This window comes from Pogona vitticeps, chromosome 5 (genome assembly GCF_051106095.1).
Source record: "Pogona vitticeps strain Pit_001003342236 chromosome 5, PviZW2.1, whole genome shotgun sequence".
NCBI lineage: Eukaryota > Metazoa > Chordata > Lepidosauria > Squamata > Agamidae > Pogona > Pogona vitticeps.
Genome location: NC_135787.1, coordinates 103,458,158 through 103,474,497, shown reverse-complemented (window position 1 = coordinate 103,474,497; position 16,340 = coordinate 103,458,158). Strand labels below are relative to the sequence as shown.

The 16,340-nt window shown below is 44.4% G+C and overlaps 1 long non-coding RNA gene across 1 annotated transcript; it reads right to left on the bottom strand.

Moving 5' to 3' along the window:
- Window positions 1-557: 557 nt before the first annotated feature.
- LOC110084569 (uncharacterized) lies at window positions 558-7,539 on the bottom strand. Its single transcript, XR_002301501.3, has 2 exons — window positions 5,417-7,539; window positions 558-4,556 (listed from the first exon to the last, which is right to left on the bottom strand). It is a non-coding gene; the product is annotated as an uncharacterized LOC110084569 (long non-coding RNA).
- Between the last annotated feature and the right edge of the window lie 8,801 nt (window positions 7,540-16,340).

Below are 16,340 nucleotides of genomic sequence, written 5' to 3'. Positions count from 1 at the left end.
TCTTCTCCTAAATTGCACTTCTTAGCAGATTATCAGCCATATCATAACACCAATCAGCTGCTGCAGAGCAGTAGGAGCAGTTATATTGATGACATCATCCATCTATCGTTGAGACCCTTGAGAAGTGCAAGCTGCCATATATATGCTAGATTTCGATGAAGAAGATATGGCTTTAAGGCTGCTATCCTATGCACAGATATGTGGGTATTTCCACAAAAGTATTGTAGCTGGGTTTGTTATCTCTCCCATCTACTCCTGGTAATGGTTATGCTGGAAGGGACCAAATTTAGCCAAGTCTTCTGAAATCTAACTGAACTCAGTGGGATTTGCTTCTGAGTATAAGCATAAGTTATCTGCATAAGATTATGCTTCCTCTCTTTTGCGAACTAGACAGGCCACTAGGTTCAGTAGCTAGCAAACAAAAGGCAATACAGAGATGAACCTAGACAGGTGCCTGAAGAGTTCATTAACACAATTTAACTGCCTGGCAAGTTCCAACAAGTGCTTCATCAGAGGAGACAATTGTAACTATATCACAAAACTGCTTCCAGCATTTATTTAGTTTTTTTTTTTTTTGACACAGCACATACCTCACTGTAGCAGCTGTGGATATGAAAAGAAGTCTGTCACTTTCGTTCTTGTCAAATTTCTGAGTTTCCCACTGGCATGTTCAGTCCATTTTCATTTGGTTACAAACCTTTTCACCATCATTTTTTAAAAAAAGAAATATTGCAAAAGTGAGCATGTGGGTGTTTATTTTTCTAATGTACACATTTTTGCTTTGGCGAAAGTGATTGTGTTCATTTTTTGAATGTTTTAAACAAAACCATTCAAACACATGCTTTGTGTTTGGGTAAGACATGGTTAACGGATGAAAAAAATAGTCAGGTTCTGGGATTTTCCCTTACATGTAAATTGTAATGAACAGAAGAGGGGATATCCTGTAGACTAGCCATTCTCAACAGAGAAGGCCCCCCGGGTGCCTGACACATTTGAAAAGGGCCACAGATTAGAAAGAATTCTCCACTCACCACCTTATAAGGTTCATTACGCAACTTTACAATCTTGATTCTCTTTCATATTGTGTTGATGGCCATGGCCCAAAAAAGGTTGAGAATGGCTGCAGACCATCTTGGCTACAGACACTGATGTCTTCAGCATTCAGGTTGGTCTTTGCTGTATAAAGGTTGGCATCTTTTTTCCCACTGGCTACATGTGCACAAAACTGCAATCCAATATCAGGCTACTTTCTGCTAGATTGAATGGTGGGCATAAAAGCAATACTCCATATTTATAAACCAGAAAAATAGTTTTGAATGATGGAATCTACTCTGAGACTGGATTTAGCTAATAGAGTCCTTGTAACATTTGATCTATGACAAATATGCAAGCAGAGAATAGGAACTCCTATAAACAGACAGCACCGCTACTAGTAGATCAAGCTCTTAAGGAGAGCAACAGCTGCACCCTAAGAACACAACAGCTGTATATTTACAGCATTCCCTCTTCTGTCTGGCAGTGGGTCAAGCTCCACAATACATTTGTTCTATAGTAAGCAGCAGACACTATTTTTGTTTCTTACCTAAAAGTAAGCAGAAAGGACTCTGTAGGCTAAATCCAGGCCCTAAATCCATTGATGCCTCTCCTTTTAGTCACTGCAGAATAACAGCAAGTTTCAGAAAATTTCAGTGGGAGGGTTTAAAACTTCCCTATGAGTGTGCAGTAGTTCCCATGTACTGGGAACTGGATCCCATACAGTTACTTGTGAGTAAAACAAAACATGGTGGATCACCTGCCCATTACACATTTAAGGTAAGTTTGGGCCTATGTTTCTCAGTATTCAACAGGTTATTGCTTTTTTTTTCTTTTCAAATGGAAACACAAATCTATAGATCACTAGTTTCAAACCTTCTTCCCTATCAGGAGGTTGCCTGTTCGGACAAAACATCCATCATCAGTGAAAAATACATTTTGGTGGAAGTGAAAGTAATTACATTGTGGGTATGTGCAGACAGACAGCTAGCAAGTAGGACTGGGCATCTTGTCCACTGCACCTATCAAAGGGTTCATCCTGATGGAGCTGTCCCCCCCCCCCAATTCCTTGTGCATGAATACCCAGACAGAGAAGGTGGGGAAAGCCTTATTTCTGACTTGTGACATATTCAATGCAAGTCTATTCTACTAATCACTACTGAAAAAGCAAGTATCTTCCTGTATGCATGGATCAGTTGAGGAGGCAAGGCTGGACAGTTTCTGTGTGTTTGTGTATATTTATGGTTGGTGTAGTTGAATGACAAGGTATGTGAATAAACGTGTCTGACCAAACAGAATGTGGATGGTGCATGAGAGTGAATGGAGCATCCATGTCTCTGTGTAAATAGCATGTGTTGGTGGAAGTGGAATTGTTTGAGATAGGAATATGAAAAAATTGAGGGAATAGTGCTTGTCACTATGGTCCCATCTAATGCTAGCACATGTTCTAGCTGGGGCAGTTTGGTCCCCTGCCACTTTGTTACAAGTTGAATTATGCATTTCTCAGAATGATGGAAATAACTGCTAAGGACTCATGAGGCTTCCTTGTACTGTGTCAGGTGGTCCATAACTAGCCCAGGACAGTCCCTTGGGACCGGAAGCAAGCTTTAGGATCTTTAGGGCAGAAGTTGCATCTGAAATAATCTGTGTTTAGCACATTGTTTTTTGGGGAAATTTACAAAACTGAACTGAATCAAGGGTACTTGAGGAATTATGGAGTGACTACATGGCAGCGCAAAAGATGCTCCTCAATTCTGCAGTGCCACAAGACCATAGGAGACCCTTCTTATCCCACTTGATAATTTAAAATATATAATCAGTGGCTTGACTTGAGGAAGGGAGAAATCAAAGTCTAAACTAGACTGAGCTGCTGGAGAAGGAGGAGGCAAATGGCAGCCAAACTCTAAGGCCAATGTCTCCCTGGACACTCCAACTACTGAGGCACTAGGGAGTGATCAGACTGAGGTCCTTGCATGGGATAATACATCCCCTTGTAGCTTCTTCTCCAGCCATTTCACAGAACTGTAGTGGGAAGAAAAACTCTTGCATCTGCATTTAGATAGCCTTTTGTGTTCAGGAATATATATCTATTCCCTTCAGGTTAATTTACTAAATTTTACTTAAATATTAGTACAGTATCAGGATTGTGTGTCTATGTGATTGTGGTGAAATGATTGTTGTATAGGTCACACTCTTAGGGCATAGGCGTCTCTCTTTCCTTCCCATCCCACTACCATTCTTTCCTCCTCCTTCTTCACTTTTTGATGTGATCATGCAATTACAATTCAGTCGTATTACTACAGAGTATGTGGAACCCCAAATCCCAGAAGACACATATCACACAAACCAGCACTTCATTAATAAGCAGAAACCCACCACTGTAATTTGTGTGATTTAACTTGTCCCAGAATAAATTCTCACCACAATTCTGGATTCATTGTCTGAGAGCTACCATGTTCCTGACACTGATGGTCTTATATACCCCCCCGAGGCTATAGCCATTTACCGCGCACACGCACACGCACACGCACGCACACAGACACACACATACACATGATGAGCCAGCCTCAATTTGTATGCCTTTTATTCAGGTACAAAGTGAGTTGGAAAGCTTCTGGACTTCATGTGCTTTGTTGAATTCTTGTATTTTCACCTTCTACTTCTAAAGCACTCTGAATCTCTCCAGCCACCAGCCTTCGTTCTGCCCAGCTGTAGGTCTAATATATATAATCACCACGGCATTCAGCAGCAGCTTCACATAAGAGGAGTCAATGGGAATAATCTCCTTAAAAACAATAGTTAGTTTTGCTCTTTTACTTGCTTAGATCTTATTGTAACACTACATCAGTATATTTAAGAAGACGATATACTTTGTGGGGAGTCAAACCTTTGGGCCTTATTAAGTTTTCTCAAAATTAGAAGTGGCTAGAAGGGGAAGGGAGCAAGCATCTCCAAACAAGGAGTTCAACCCATTACTGGACTCCTGTCATTATTTGAAGGAAAGTAATTTTTCACAAGAATAATTGTATCAGTATATCATCTGTAGAGCTATTGGGCAGGTCACCTAGAGCTCTTAAGTCAGCAAAGGTTATGCACTTCACAGCTGCCAGTACACTCATCAAGGTGCCAACAAACCAGTGGCTGTTCACTGAAGAAAGGGAAAGCTTCTGACATGTAGGAGAAGGGCGTGAATGGAGAGATATGGAAGGGTGCATTGGTGGGGGGTGGGGGCTAAACCCCTTCTTGGTTTTTCATGAGTGCCAGACAAGACAGGGAAATACTTGATTTGCTGCAGAATCACAGCCATCCTGCACGCATCCCCTGACTGCATGCCCACTGGTCCAATGGTAGCTGTTGATAGCCAGACAGGAGGTTCAAGACAACCATGGGTGATAATCCATCCTGCTTTCAGGCTCAATGACCTAGGAAGTATCTCTCCTCTTCACTGAGCCAAAGGTGGAAGTACGAGAAAAGGTGAGAAGCGCCTGGAAGCATCCATTTGTGCTCTTTGTGATGGAGTCCCACTGAAAAAGAAAAGTCAACAAAGTACAACATTGCATTTCAGAATCATCCCTGAAGGAGTAGCATCCACAAAATTATCTTGCTTCTGTAATTTCTGTTTGCACTCTGCACATAGGTAAAGGTAAAAGTTCCCCTTGACATTTAGCCTAGTCGTGTCCGACTCTAGGGAGTGGTGCTCATCCCCGTTTCCAAGCCGTAGAGCCAGCATTTGTCCAAAGACAGTTTCCCTTGTCACGTGGCCAGTGCGGCTATACACAGAACACTGTTTACCTTCCCACAGAGGTGGTACCTATTTATCTACTCGTATTTACATGCTTTCGAACTGCTAGGTTGGCAGGAGCCGGGACAAGCGACAGGAGCTCACTCCGTCACGTGGATTCGGTCTTACGACTGCTGGTCTTCTGACCTTGCAGCACACAAAGGCTTCTGCGGTTTAACCCACAGCGCCACCACTCTGCACATGCTCTGAAGCTAATTTCTCTCAGCACTATAATTTTGCACCTGAATTTATCTGTTAATATGTTACGTGTACATCTTTAGCTTCTCTTCTATATTTATCTATAACAACAACAACAAAAGTGGTAGAAACACAAACCAAACCTGTATGCTACAATTTGTACACCCTGAGCTCTTTTCACCAGCACCAGAGCAGGACCTGCTTGAAGAAACAAGGAAGAATGCAAATGTCTCTTTGAAGCCAAATAAGAACAAAGGCCCAAATATATCAGTCAAGGTGGGAGATGTACAACATAAAGGAAACCATTCCAAATATAGTCTCTAAAGTCCTAAAATAAAATGCAAACACACATACGTAAGATCAGTACAGTGCCCCACCTGCACCAACATATTGAGATTCTACTACCTGAACCAAGATGGGAAGGTCCTTATCCTCCAGGGGAACAGCAGCTCCTGCAGCGCCATCAATCCTGCTCTTTATCAACTCAAATCTTGAATCATAGCCCCTTCCTCAGATTTCTCCACCTAATTAATGGGTTGAAGCAAATACTCCACAGGGGTTACACTCCTATACCTGCAAATAAGTGTCATAATATTCGCTGATTTATTTCCTATCCCACCTATTTCAAATACTGTCTAAGCACATTTTTACCTATTTCCTGGCATTGTATTAACACAAATCTCCACCATTTGTTCTTATAGTGTGTTGACTGAGGAGAAGATATCATTTTGCACTCACCCAGCTGAAAACATATTTGATATGACAGTTTTAAAATGTAAAGTGTCCCACTATTTTCCTTCCACAGATCTTGACATCTTTGTTAAGCTTGCCCATTTAAAAATATGCTTTAACTCTTCTGGACCACCACTCTCATTCTTTTTTCTGATGCCACTACTTCCAATACCTCTTCACAAAATGTTATTGGAAACAAATCCATTGAAGCTTCAGAGCATGAGCCAAAATAAAATGTTTACACCACTTGAGGACCACAAATCCCCTTTTTAGGCAACTATGGATGAGCAATCAAGGTCATCTTGAAAGAAGGTTTCCATATTGTGGTTTCACAGTGATATCTAGAAAATTTACCTGATGCATAGGTTGTCCTAGAGTGAGGTTGATGTCTGTGTGAAAGTTACTGAAATCCTGGTGGAATTTTTCTAGGGAGTCCTTTCCATAGGTCCAGATCAGACATATGTCATCAATGTATCTCAGATACAGATAGAGACCTGAGTATCTGCAGTGAAGGGGGAGTATGTGTTCTCCCAATGGGTTCTACCACCACAATAACAGAATGTAAGTTCTCTGTGTCTGCTTCTTTCCACAAAATAATCCGAAGAGGATATTTCAGGATGGAATGCCATGAACATGAAGATCATCATATAGTGTAAGGCTATGCAGGTTTTGTTGTTGTTGTTGTTTAGATGTTGTGTCCAACTCTTCGTGACCCCATGGACCAGAGAACGCCAGGCCCTCCTATCTTCCACTGCCTCCCGTAGTTTGGTCAAATTCGATGGCACTGTCCAACCATCTCGTCCTCTCTTGTCCCCTTCTCCTCTTGCCTTCACACTTTCCCAACATCAGAGTCTTTTCCAGGGAGTCTTTTCTTCTCATGAGATGGCCAAAGTATTGGAGCCTCAGCTTCAGGATTTGTCCTTCCAGTGAACACTCAGGGTTGATTTCCTTCAGAATGGATAGGTTTGATCTCCTTGGAGTCCAGGGGACTTTCAGGAGTCTCCTCCAGCACCACAATTCAAAAGCATCAGTTCTTTGGTGGTCAGCCTTCTTTATGGTCCAGATCTCACTTCCATACATTACTACTGGAAAAACCATAGCTTTTACTATATGGACCTTTGTTGGCAAGGTTTAGGTAAAGGTAAAGGTTCCCTTTGACAATTCGGTCCAGTCGTGTTTGGCTTTCGGGGCTGGTGCTCATCCCTATTTGTAAGAGGCAGTGTTTGTCCGTAGACACTTTCCATGGTCATATGGCTGGCTTGACTAGACATAGAATGCCATTACCTTCCCACCGGAATGGTACCTATTCATCTATTCACATTTGCATGCTTTCAAACTGCTAGGTTGGCAGAAGCTGGGACAAACAATGGGAACTCACCCTTTCACTTGGATTCAAACTGCCAACTTTTTGATTGACAGCTCAGTGGCTCAGCAGTCTAACCCACAGTGCCTCCTGCATCCCATTATGCGGGTTTACTTTGCAATTAAATTAAGATCCCTTGAGTGAGGATATTGCCAGGAAGGTACAGTGGTGCCTCGCTTAACGAGCGCACCGTATAACGATGAAATTGCATAGCGATCCGTTTTTTCGGATCGCTAATGCGATCGCTCAACGTTTTTTTAATGGGGAAAAATTCGCTTTGCGAAGACCGGTAAGCGTTTCGCTTACCGATCTTCGCAAAACGAACCCCGGCGATCAGCTGTTCGGCGGCCAAAATGGCCGCCGGAAGCCGGGAAATGGCCCAAAATGGCCACGCGCAGCGTTTTCGCGTCCTCGTTAAGTGAGGCGAGGGCGCGAAAATGGCTGATGGCCATCCTGAAGCTTCGCTGAACGGTGAGTATTTGGCCTATTTGGAACGCATTAAACGATGTTTAATGTGTTCCAATGGAAATCCCTGCCCCGTTCAGCGATGCTTCAGCATAGCGAAGGTTAATCCGGAACGGATTAACCTCGCTATGCAAGGCACCACTGTATGTCTAGTAGTTCAGTCTAAATAGCTTTCCTTTGGCTCAAGCTAGAGGGTACAGGTTAACACATAATTAAATATGTATTTCCTGTAGTGGTAAAGAGTCATTGTCTGGTGATCAAAGGATGTGCTTTCATTATGCTCCTGTTTACACTCTAACCAGCTCCATTTTATGACTTGTAGAAAGTAAACACTGGCTTTATGTGCCACTCTGATCAACCTGGTACTTATCTCTGTGAAATCATGTTGTTCAATCACGTACAGTAGTGCTAGTTACATATGAAACTGCATTTCCCTTCATGTATAGCAGGGGTGGGTAGCATAGCAACAGAAGGCAACAAGCAAACACACACACCCCGAACTCATAAAATAACCCATCAAGCATCTGTGGTGCACGCTTGCACCCTGCAAAGTTTTTATTTTTAAACACTTTTTTGTCCAGAAAGTCCCCTTGTGCCCTCTAGTGGGTGTGGGGGATATATATCAGCATTCTAGTCTGCCACCCCAAGAAATTACAAGTTGACAAAAAGTTCATTTAGAAAAATTAGTTGGCCTCTAAGGAGCGCACGTCTTTGTGTAGGAGGGAAAAACTGGGGGTGGAGGTCATGGAAGTGGGTCTGACCGTTCAAGGTCTAAGGGTGTGTGTTTGACAACCCCCCCCCACCTCTGGAGTAAGCCCACCCGTGATGTGCAGTTCAGCCCACTGCTATAAGGAAAGAAACTACATTTAATGTATTCGCATTCACTTTTAAATATTTTAAATATTTTAGAACAGAAAATAGAAAAGCATGGTCAGACATGGGCAAAGATGTGAGTTGGAATGACCTGAGTATAATGAGCTAGCAGAATTCAAGAAAAGTGCAATTCTTCAAAATACATTCTTAAATAGGCCACACATCATTCTCTGTTGTTGTTGCAGACGAAAAAACAGTAATGGTGTATTTCTTGGAGTGATATGAAAACTAACTTGATCAAACTGCTATGAAAACTTGCTAAGCAAAATTCAGCTGAAAGTCTTTTGCCAGGATTCTGGGGATTCTGGGGACTGTAGTCCAAAAATAATTTTTCCCAAGCTTGCCACTCAGGACCAACCCATAGCACTCTCTCTGCCTTTCAAAAGGCAACTCTACATTCCCCAAACGATTCCCAAGAGGAATCCAGAAATGTTACGCCCATTTTCATCATTACCACTCAAAAGCTGCCTATGTATGTTTTTATACATTCATCTCAGTTTCAGTTAAGAAGGGAGAAATATTTAGCCATATTAGCAATTGGTATATTTTACCTCAAATTTTCCAGCTGCTGTTATTATAGTTTCAAAATTGCAAGGTTTAAATTATGATTCAGTGCTGCGCACACACAAAAATGGCAGTTTCCCACAGGGTTATAATTAATTAGCAACTCCTAGTCTTCAGGAACATATAATAGGAAATAATAGAGTGAAGAATACTATGGCTGTCATCATCTTTGCTTCCCAAATACAGAGAAAGAAGGCTTCAAAGCCAAGCAGAACTGCCCCCCCCCCTTTCCTGCTGGTATCACAACCATGCTGCCAATTTTGCTCATTGAACAGATTTGTAAGTTTTCTCTTGTGCCACATAACAAACTGCAGTACCTACCCATTTTGCATTTTTTTTCTGATTTGGGTGAAGCAATAAAGGGTCTGGAAGCCTTATTCTTAATCACTAGAGATTTGGTTAAGGTACTTCTTTAACCTGAGATCTGAGCAGTTACTGGCTGATTTGAGCAGTTGTTGACAGATCCTTGCCAGCCTCAGGATTAGAAACTTGGTCTTTCTTTTAAAATGAAAACTGATGGTCAAACTGTTTGGCATTGAAGGAAATGGATAACAGACTTTTTTTTCTAAACAATGTATTGAATGTCTCATCTAATTTGACTCTGTGATACTAACAAAATTGTGTTCTACACTCAGTGCCATAATCTGGGTTGTTCTTTATTTTTAATCTCGCTGTTGTTGCTATTGTTTATTTATTTATTCCCCCTTTTTTTCTTTCCCTACATCTCTTCCAAAGAACTATACAATTTATTCTTTGCCCAGCTTCTGCCCTTCCATGAAGCTATTCTGCATTATTTGGGCATTGTTGCCCAGTTGTCAGCCATCCCCAGAGCCTCTAAAAAGAAAGCTGCTGCTCTGGATTTTTCACTTCTGAAGCAATAAATCAAAACTCAGTTCTTTGGAGTGTGGCTTTGGGCTTCCAAGCTTTGCTTCGGATTGGTTTAGAAATGAACAAATACCCCTGGTTTTGCTTGTTTTCCAAATAAACAAGCAAAACCAGGGGTATCCTAAATACCTCACAAAATACACAACTTCTCAGGTGTGGGGTCCAACCTCCTCAAAAGTAACACTTGTGCTTGGACCAGGGGGAAAAAAACGAATCCACCAGTGTTGTCTATAAAGCAGCAGTTACAGTGCTAGACAAAGATAGACTAGTTTTGCTGATAATTCTCATTTCACACATGTGCCAGCATACCTGCTGCTGAAGCCATTTCCTTTGTCCCCATGGATCTGTTTGTTTGTTTTTTTAATCACTTGGTTCCCTCCAGTTTCTGGATCCTGCACAGTTAAATCTCTAGCCTTTTAGCCATTCATCTCCTCTAGCCCCTTGAAAGTTGGGCACTTCTCTGGCTCCCACCCATCTATGGATCCTATGTAAGGAAAGTCGTTTCCAAGACGACTTCATTCCACTGAGGCTCTAGGAAGCCATTCTCGCCTGGCTCCCACTTTTTCATGGATCCTCCGTCCCCACTCCCCATGAGCGCTCAGCTGTATTGGTCTCTGGATCATCTGCAAGAAAATGTACGGTCAGTTCCAGCCCTTCTTACTGTCCTCCACCTCATGCCAAACTCAGCATTCTTGTCCATCCCCAACAATTTCCTAGGTCCTCTCCTCCTGAAAATGCCCAGCTAGCATTCACTACTAAGCCATCTGCAATGAAAGCTGAAGCAGGGTGCATTTCCTCCCGCATACTGGGAGCCTGGCACTGTTACCTGGTTCCCACAAGCCCACAGATTCTCTTCAGAGAAAGCTCCCAGTCAAAAGCAGCTCCCTTGGAACTGGGCACTTGCTATCTGATTCCTATACTTGCATGGATCAACAGAAGGGAAGAGGAGTGGGCTTGGCTCGACACTTCTTGCCCAGATGGCTCTCTTCTCTTCACTGGATCTTCTGCCAGTTCCTGCAACCAGTTGGAACCTGGCACTGATCCCAATTCCCACCTGCCCTGGATGTTGCAAAGTTCATAGTAAGATGATGCCAGTTCCTCCTGTTCCCACCTTTACATAAATCCTGGGGGCAAGGAAATTTAGTGGCATTATTAGCGGGGCACCTCTCCTCTCTCATTGCCACGAGCAAGCTCCCACCCATCACTTTATCCGATGCGAAGAAAGCTGCCACTGCCACCGTCACGTCCCTTCTTCTCCCCATGAGCTACACATTCCTTGCCCTGCTGCCAACCCTCACTGGGTCCTCTGAAAGGAAAGCTGCCTCTCTTTCCACCCCAACAGGGAGCTGGCCCTGAGCTGGCCCTGCTGATGTCTACGAGCAAGGCTCCAATCCCTTAACTAGGCTACCTTTTGCCTTGCTGCTTGGCTCTTTCCCAAGCATGGATCAATGCCAGTAAAGGTGCTGCTAAGGCCCTTCCCTCTCCCCAGAGATCTTGACCCTTAGCAAGCTGAACAATGGTTACAGCAGGTTGGTCTTGGGAAGGCAATCATTCTTCCAGTTCAGGAGCAGTTGCCCTTGGCCAAGGAGATTACAGTGGTGCCTTGCTTAACGAGCGCACCGTACAACGAAGAATCCGTATAGCGATCCCTTTTTGGGGATCGCTATACGGAGCTGCCCCAATCGCCGCACTCGCTTTGCGACGATTGGGGCGTCCGGCAGCCATTTTGGAGCCGCCGATCAGCTGATTGGAGGCTCCAAAATGGCCACCGGATGACCCGAAATGGCCCCGTCAGTGTTTTCGCGCCCTCCCCTTGCTTACTGAGGTCGTGAAAACGCTGACGGGGGCCATTTCGGGTCATCCGGCGGCCATTTTTGAGCTGCTGATCAGCTGATTGGCGGCTCCAAAATGGCCGCCGGACCGCGAAAACATCACTGGAGGGGTAAGTTTGGGCGCCTGTTGGAACGCATCAAACTAAGTTTAATGCGTTCCAATAGGCTTTTCCTGCCCCGTACAGCGATGTTTTCGCATAGCGAAGGTTAATCCGGAACGGATTAACCTCGCTATAAGGGGCACCACTGTATATCTCATGGGAAGAGGTCATGACATGAAGACAATGTACTGCATGGGAGCCAAGCATAGAGTGCCAGGGGTCCAGCCGTTGGTGTTTTGCCTGCTTAGATGCATATAGCATGGAGTTTTGTGGGATAAGCCTTTTCTTTGCATGTCATTAAGTGGTTGCGTGCAGCTCCTTATACTTGCTTTGGTCAGGGCTTTGCGGTTTTGGCAAGGCTGTTCCAAGTAAGCATGGAGAGGAGAAGAAAACTATTATAGCAACATTGATGATGATGATGATGATGTGCATGTCAAAGAGAGAGTCATGCTAGGAAGGAGATGAAGAGACCTGCTTGTCTCAGCTAGGCAAGTGGAAAACTGATGTGAGAGCTTTTCATATACTAGATTTAAGAGTCTTATAGACAGTTCATGAATCATGCATTGCAGTAAACACTTCAACCACATCCGACAATGACTCCATTCTTCAATGGTTTACTTGATGATGAACTAAAAATATTTGCTGAACTGCAAAAGAGATCTGAAGCAATGAGTAGCTGGCCTGAAAAAGAGGACAGAATGCCATTGACATTTTTACAGGCTGCAGTTTTCAGAATGGAAGTGAGGTTGACCACAGAGGGTCATTTATCATATTTTTAAATACCAGAGATTATGTTTACCACATAGGAAAACCCCACAAGCGATTCATATTGTCTGTGTTGCCTGTGCATAAGACTGTAGTAGATGGCTCAGATCTCTGAAAACATGAAGGCTATTGGCATGCTAAGTAAGGACTGCCTGATTTTAAGGAGAGTGTAAAGAATGTGTGGCCCTACAAATGTTGCTTGACATCTGTTCCCATCAACCTTTGATAGCATGCCCAGTGATTAGGTAGGAGCGAGTTGCAATGAATCAATACATGGACAGCCATACATAGGCCCATGGTTATCAGGCAGGGACACTCAGCCACCTCAAGCACCCTTTTATTTATTTATTATTATTATAATACCCTATATTAAAAAGTCATTAAAATATTAAAATTAATAAATCCTGCTGCACATATGGCCAGCTTAAAAATACTATTTAATTAAAATGCTGGCTAAACAAAAAGGCCTTTGCCTGGTGCTGAAAAGCCAAAAGTGTTGAAGCCAGGCGGATCTCTATAGGGAGGGCATTCCAAAGTTGGGGGGCAACAGCCAAGAAGGCCCTATTTCGGCATGCCATCCCCCTCACCTCTTTCAGGGATGGCACCTTCAGAAGAGCCTCCTGGCCTGATCTTAGAGGATGGGCAGGCTCGTATGGAAGAAGGCGGTCCTTTAGGGCTTTATATGTCAAAGTAAGCACTTTGAATTGGGCCTGAGCAGCAACCGGCAGCCAGTGTAAATTTTTCAGAACCAGCGTGATATGAGTCCATGTGGTGGCACCACTTACCAGCCACGCAGCCCAGTTCTGTGCCAGTTGCAGTCACCGGACTGTCTTCAAAGGCTGCCCCACCTATAGTGCATTGCAGTAGTCCAGTCTGATTGTTACCAGTGCATGTGTGACTGTTGCCAGGCTCCACTCATCCAGGTAAGGGCAAAGTTGATATATTCTCCGTAGCGGTAAGAAGGCACCCCTGGACACCGAGTCTACCTGGGCTTCCAAGGTCAGACCCGGATGAAGGAGCACCCCCAAGCTGCAGATTCTGCGGGAGTGTAACCCCATCTAAGGCAGGGAAATAGCCCTTTAACCTATCTGGCAGAGCACCTACCAGCAGCACTTCCCACTTGTCTGGATTGAGCCTCAGTTTATTGACCCTCATCCAGACCATTATCGAGTCCAGGTACAAGTTCAAAACTGTGACTGCCACACTTGGATTCATAGAGAATGAGAGGTAGAGCTGGGTGACATCAGTATATTGCTGACTCCTCAGCCCAAACCTCCTAACAACTTCCCCCAGTGGTTTCATGTAGATATTGAATAGCATGGGGGCAGTATAGAGCCCTGAGGAATCCTATGTGCAACCGCCATGGATCAGAGCTACAGTCCCCCAGCACCACCTTCAGGACTCGATCAGCCAGGTAGGAGCAGAACCATCGTAAAATGGTGCCTCCCATTCCCATCCCAGCCAATCTGTCCAGAAGGACACCATGGTCGATGGTGTCAAAAGCTACTGAGAGGTCCAGGAGAATCAACAGGGATGCATTCCCCCATCTTTCTCCCGGCAGAGGTCGTCAAACCAGACCAAGGCATTCTACATCCTATAACCTGACATGAAACACGATTGAAATGGATCTAGATAATCCCTTTCGTCCAGAAAAGCCTGGAGCTGTTCAGCCACCATACATTCCAACACCTTGCCCAGAAAAAGAAGGTTCGCCACTGGTCGGAAGTAGATTACTAGGCCTGGGGCCAGATTAGCCTTTTTAAGGAGTGGGCGAATCACTGCCTCCTTTAACAGGGTGGGGCCCAATCCCTCTCTTAACCAGGATCTGGTTAAGGACATCCAGGATCCAGGTGCAACCCCCCCTGGCAGATTCCTTTATTAGCCATGATGGGCAGGAGTCGAGTTGCGTAGTAGTGGAACGAACCGATCCAAGCACCCTGTCCACATCCTTGGGTCGTAACAATTGAAACTCATCCAATAAATTATGACATAAGTCCAGAGCACTGGACACAATCATAGGCTCTGCATCAACAGTGGTGTCCAACTCTTTGAGAATCTGAGCAATTTTCCCCTCAAAGTGTGTAACAAATTCATTACAACAAGCCACTGAGCAGTCTGGGACCTCCACCAAACCATTAGGCTGAAGAAGGTCCCGGACCATTTGAAATAGCTCTGCTAGACAACACGCCGAGGAGGCAATACGACTGGAGAAATGCTGCCATTTCGCCAGCCGTATCACCACAGAGTATGCCCAATAATGGGCTCTAAGCTGTGCTTGGTCATAGTCGCAGCGATATTTCCTCCATCTGTGCTCAAGCTGTTTTCCCAACCGCTTCATAGCCAGAAGCTCCTCTGTGTACCATGGAGCCATATAGGCTCTGCGAGCAGGGAGAGGGTGCCTAGGTGTGTTCGTGTCAACTGCCTGAGCCATCTCCTTGTACCACAAAGTGACCTGGGCTTTGACAGGAGCACCGACCATATCAGCTGGAAACTCCCCTAAAGCATTCAGGAATCCTTCAGGATCCATAAGTCTCCGGGGTGGATCATTTTAATTGATCCCCCACCCCTGCAAAGGGTAGTAGTGGCAGAGAGTCTAAAGTTTGACAGGAAATGGTCCGACCATGACAATGGGGTCAAAGATAAACCCACCACATCCAGAACACCATTCCCCTGTCCCGTTAAGAGTACTAGGTCAAGTGCATGGCCTTTCTCATGAGTCGGGCCAATGGCATGTTGAGACAGCCCCCTGGTTGTCATGGTGGCCATAAAGTCCTCAACAACCCCTGTTAAGATGGCCACGGCATGGAGTTGAGGTCCCCCAGTACCAAAAGTCTGGGGGTCCTCACCACCACGTCTGAGATCACCTCAGTCAGCTCAGGTACGGAGACTGCTCCCTTTGTTTTCTGTGCATTTCTGATCTGCTCCCTTTGGGGGTTTTTTGCATTTCTGATGGGTCTTGCATGCTTGATTGCTTTTCTCTCCCCCCCTTCAGCCGGAAAGGATTGATCATATTTCCAATGAATCTTGCAGTGATTTTTTTGGGGGGGGGGGTATTCTTTTTCTTCAGCCGGAACGGATTAATTGCATTTCAATGCATTTACAGTGGTGCCTCGCATAACGAGTGCACCGTTTAACGACGAATCCGCATAGCGATGCAGATTTTGCTTTTGCGACCACATTGCAATATTTTATATGACAAAACATCGCATTGCGATGATCGGGAAGCGTTTCGCTTACCGATCTTCGCATTGCGATGTTTGCAGAACAGCTGATTGGCGGTTCCAAAATGGCCACCGCTTAGTGGTGAGTTTTGTCCCCATAGGAACGCATTAAACAGAGTTTAATGCGTTCCTATGGGGTTTTTTAAGGGAAATTAAAGCAACGGTCCTATAATTACTGCACTCCCTGGCATCTCCTTTCTTAGAGATTGGAATTTATACTGAGCATTTCCAGTCTACAGGCCATCGTTTTGTTTTCCATGTTTGTTGGCAACTTCTTGTTAGGATTTTGACAGATTCAGTCTCTGTGGCTTGAAACAGTCCTAGCGGTATTCCCTCTACCTCTGTGACTTATTTCTTCCCAGTGCTTTTACAGTTGTGTAGGAGAATTCCAGCTTTGCCCAGACTGCTAAAAGTACGGGAGCACTCTTCACCTTTGCATCTAGCTACTGTGGTGCTGGTGTACATCAGCAGGTATGTGGCAGTTTACAGCCCTGCCTCCTCCAGCGGGTGCTGACTCTGAGGCAGTGC